The sequence below is a fragment of the Rattus rattus genome, chromosome 14 (assembly GCF_011064425.1).
Source record: "Rattus rattus isolate New Zealand chromosome 14, Rrattus_CSIRO_v1, whole genome shotgun sequence".
Lineage (NCBI taxonomy): Eukaryota > Metazoa > Chordata > Mammalia > Rodentia > Muridae > Rattus > Rattus rattus.
The window spans coordinates 20,658,330-20,663,337 of NC_046167.1; the positions used below are offsets into that span (position 1 = coordinate 20,658,330).

Below are 5,008 nucleotides of genomic sequence, written 5' to 3' on the forward strand. Positions count from 1 at the left end.
TGAGTGGATTTATTTATTTATTGTGTACTCATTTGTGTGTGTGTGTATGTATGTGTGTTTGTGTGTGTGTGTGTGTGTGTGTGTGTTTGTGTAGGTGCACAGGAAGATGGAGCTACCATCATCATCTCATACAGAATATTGTCTGAGTCCTGAAAAACCTCCATTCTCTGGTGATACATTTCTCACTTGTTTGCTGTGTATGGTTTTTTTTTTTTTGTTCCACCCCAAATTTATATATTTGTTTGACATTTCTCCTACTGAATTCTTACTGGGAATCCTACTGTGATTCTGTCACAGTGGTTTTATTTTGATAATTGCCATCAGCAAATGAATCAAAATTTTGCAATTAAAACTTAAACACTTGGACATTCAGCAGGTAGTTCGAGGAGACGTACCTTCCACCTTCATGGTCAAGTTCATCCATGACTTTATGAAGGCTCCATCAATGGTGGCCACTGCTGTGACTTACTCCAAGCCTTGATTGGCCACAATTTGGTACTATGCTAGGGTTGAGCTGGTTCCTCCAACCCCTGGTCAACTCCCTACAGCTACTGAGAGCATGAAAATAAATAATTCACAGTGCTAACTTCAAACACCTTACAGTTCAGGAAGCTGTGTTGAATGGTTTGGTGGCCACTGCGGTGTGGATGTGGTTTTATATCGGAGAGATCATAGGCAAACACGGTATTGTTGGCTCTGATGTTTGAAGACCCATCTTTAACTACCAGTTTGACATCTTATTTGAATGTCCTTGGACCATGTGTAATGAGGCTGCTCTCTGAATAAAATACTAGCTGTTGAACACTTTATTTGAACAACGCCATCTTTGACAAAGTCAACATGGCACTGGTAGAACAAATACATTCTGGTAGAGCCCTTCCTGTGAGGTTTGTGGTTATTGTTGGCACAATTTAAGAAATGATATTGAAGATTACTGTGCAAGAAGAGACACAACTCGATTTCACATGAAATTTTACTAGAAATAAAAAGAAACATTGACAAGCAGCCATGGCAGTGAGTCACTTAAAGCAGTTGGCTCTGTGAAAATCACCTCCAGTGGATTTCCCTGCCCTGCCCGGGTGGCTGAGGGGTTTCAATCCCATAATCCTATGGGGATACTGGATGCTACACTCAAGAGTAGCACTTTAAGAGCTCAGGGGACGGCTTACTGCACTAAAGTGAAGACCTTAGATCATCCCTAGAGCCTATGTAATGCATGGTGTGGGTGTAGGCACCCATGATGCTTTGCTTCTGTGCAAAGATGAGAGGCAGAACAGAATGCTCGAAGTTCTTGAGCCAGGCAGCCTGGCGTTACCTGGTGCTGACTGAGAGATGCTGTCCAAGAGCAAAGCAGAAGACAAGGTTTGGCACTTAACATTGCTCTCTGATTTCCACAAGCACACAGTGTTGACAGGCAAACATTCACACATAGAAATGCATATGTTCATGACGAATTTTAAAAACAGTATCATCTTAACATGTGGCTTTGCCATGGTAGTTTAAATTTGAAAGAAAATAGTGCCCAAGCAATCACCATTTAGATTGTATAGGCGATTATTCCTAGTTGGCTTTGATTAAATTTCCCCCCTACAGTATACAACAGCCCCCCCCTTAGACAGTGTTCAAGATTATTCCGTTATCCTAGGGCTCCCCTTCTTCCCCGGTCTGTCTTCAAATGAATTAAAAATTCTGATTTATTTCCGAGGCCTTTATAAAAAGCTCACCGAAAAGCACATACTATTTGTAGTGGTGACAGGCAATTAGCAGAGCATTTAGATTTATTATAAAGCTCCAGTGCAAACGGTGCTTTATTTTTCTTTTACAGGAGTTTAAAAAATTCACTTCAAGATAATGGGATGAGGTTGTTCTTTCCCAAGGACCAGTCCTTGGTGGGAGGGGTGAGATCACACGTGACAAGATCGCCCACTTTCAGATGCTTCTCTCATAAATTCACATTTTACATTTCTCACTTTTGATTTCATTTGCTCAACCTTTCCACCCCCTTAAAGTATAAAAATAATTTCTAGTAATACTTAATACGTCGACTCCCAGCATAGTAACAGGTGCTACCTTGGTCTGTTTCCTACTCTATTAGAGTTTGGCGAGTAAGACATTCTGACCTCTTCTGCAGACTGGCGGGGCTGAGCTCCGGCTAAAAGCTGTGGTGGTGAAAAGCATTATGGGAGACTGAATGCTAGAGCTGCTTTGTTTGATGCCGGGGTGGGGCAAGCTCTTGACAAGGGTAGTGATGCATCTTTCTTGTTGAACTGGCTGATTTCCTCCCACTAAACTGATTTCGGGTTTTTCTTCCAACTATCCTTCCCCTAGTTCATAATATCTCTAAAACATTACTATTAGTACTTAACTCTTAACTATTAGTACGAACTCTTTAGGGTTAAAACAATCTCATCCTGTATTTTCTGTATTGGTTGTCGTTTGGTCAGCATTAAGATGAAATTTACAGTTACTTTTCTGAAGTCGTCATCTCTCATGTAGTCTTTTAAATCTAGGTTTACACTAAGAATTCATTTTAGACATACTGAGACATGTTTTCATGCATACATATGTACATACATACATATACATGTACACACATAGTCATGTATAAATATACACAAAATATACAGGTACAATCAAATCTTTAGGATGCAAACACCACTTTCCTCCCCATAACACTAAGAACAGAACTATTGATACTATAAGTAACTGCATATTAAATACTATAGCGTGTTATTAATGACTATAATACATCTACAGCATATTAAATAATTTAGCATATTGTTAATATCTATAATATTATCGTCTTCAAGTATCTTCATGAGATTTGGTACTAGGATTACTCTTTTATTTATTTATTTATTTATTTATTTATTTTTTGTTAAAGATTTATTCATTTATTATATATAAGTACACCGTAGCTGACTTCAGACACACCAGAAGAGGGCATCAGATGTCTTTACAGATGGTTGTGAGCCACCATGTAATTGGAAATTGAACTCAGGACCTCTGGAAGAGCAATCGGTGCTCTTAACCACTGAGCCATCTCTCCAGTCCGGATTACTCTTTTTTTAAAAATTAGTTTATTTATTTAGTATATATGAGTACATTATAGCTGTCTTCAGATACATCAGAATCTGTTATAGATGGTTGTGAGCCACCATGTGGTTGCTAGGAATTGAACTCAGGACCTCTGGAAGAGCAGTCAGTGCTCTTAACCACTGAGCCATCTCTCCAGCCCCCTAGGATTACTCTTGAATAAGATATCCATGTATGTGAAGCTCAAGAAGAAGGAAGACCAAAGAGTGGATGCTTCAGTCATTCTTAGAAGGGGAAACGAAATACTCAAGGGAGGAAATACTGAGACAAATACTTCAGTGCAGCAGTGACTGAAGGAAAGGTCATCCAGAGACTGCCCTACCTGGGGATCCATCCCATGTACAGACACCAAACCCAGTCACTATTGTGGATGTCAAGAAGTGCTTGCTCACAGGAGCCTGATATAGCTGTCTTCTGAGAGGCTCTGCCAGAGCCTGACAGATACAGAGACAGATGCTCATAGCCAACTATTGGACTGAGCAGGGGTCCCCAGTGGAGGAGTTAGAGAAAGGACTGAGGTAGCTGAGGGGGTTTGCAACCCCACAGGAAGAACAACAATATCAACCAACCAGACTCCCAAGAGCTCCCAGGAACTAAATCACCATCCCAAGAGTACTCATGAAGGGACTCATGCCTCCAACTGCATATGTAGCAGAGGATGGCATTATTGGACATCAATGGGAGGAGGAGCCCTTGGTCCTGGGAAGGCTCAATGCCTCAGTATAAGGAAATGCCAGGGTGGAGAGGAGGGAGTGGATGGGTGGGTAGGGGAACACCCTCATAGAAGCAGGGGAGGAAGGATGGGATAGGGAATTTCAGAGGGGAAACCAGGAAAAGGGATAACATTTGAAATGTAAATAAATTAAATGTCCAATAAAAAAAGAAAAAAGAAATCCATGTGTGTTCAAATCTCATATATAAAATGGTATAATTTTGTATATAATATGCACACCCTCCCAGATACTTTAACCCACTTCTAGGTTAATGCAACCACTGTTACACTGTACTATTCATAAAATAATGACAAAAAACACATCAAAATATATTCAGTTCCGATGCAATTTTCTTATCTTTGTTTTTTAAGAGTATTTTTTTCTGCAATACATAATCCACAGATGTGAAGAGCTGGTTGCTTGTTCACACAAGCATGTTTCATAATAACATTATAATAATCATGCTATTAATAGCAATTCTATCATGAATAGATACAATGTTACAATAACTGCAGTCTCTCTCTTTTTCTTAAAAGAATTATTTATTTACTTAATGTATATGAGTACACTGCAGACACTTCAGATACACCAGAAGAGGGCATTGGATCCCCCTACAGATGATGGTGAGCCATCATGTGGTTGCTGGGAATTGCACTCAGGACTTTGGGAGTCGCAGTCAGTGCTCTCAACTGCTGACCCATCTCTTCAGCCCAAATGTGTAGCCCAGCCTGTCCTTGAACTCATGATCCTCCTGCCTCTGCCTCCTTCAGCAAATCCTCCTGCTGTGTGCCAATGCAACTAGCCTGAAGTCTCTTTTGGTGTGTTTCACACTGCAATCTATTGCTCATAATCATGGCTGTAACAGCAGTAAATTATTGAGCAATATTTTGCACATAGCACTGTGTAGGACCACCGCAAGTCTGATCTCTGCATCTTCACAGGGTCTTTCTGAGGTTGACAGGAAAACCCTTAGCAGGTAAAAAGTTTGAGTTTTGAACCACAGACGTAGACACCAGGCAAGTGTGATGAAGATAGGGAAATCCTACACCCTACTACCTGGCACACACAGCGCCATCAAACTTCCCGTGCAATGTCCCCATTGTTCTGTGATGTGGTTAGAATGTTAAGTGTTACCCAGCGATGCACCAGGATGGCGCTGTTGGGGATTGGTTGACACTTTGGAGGTAGTGCCTGGTAGG

The 5,008-nt window shown here is 40.7% G+C and overlaps 1 pseudogene; it reads left to right on the plus strand.

Annotated features, from left to right (window-relative positions):
- Positions 1–406: 406 nt before the first annotated feature.
- On the plus strand, positions 407–707 carry LOC116883171 (annotated as a pseudogene).
- Positions 708–5,008: the final 4,301 nt, after the last annotated feature.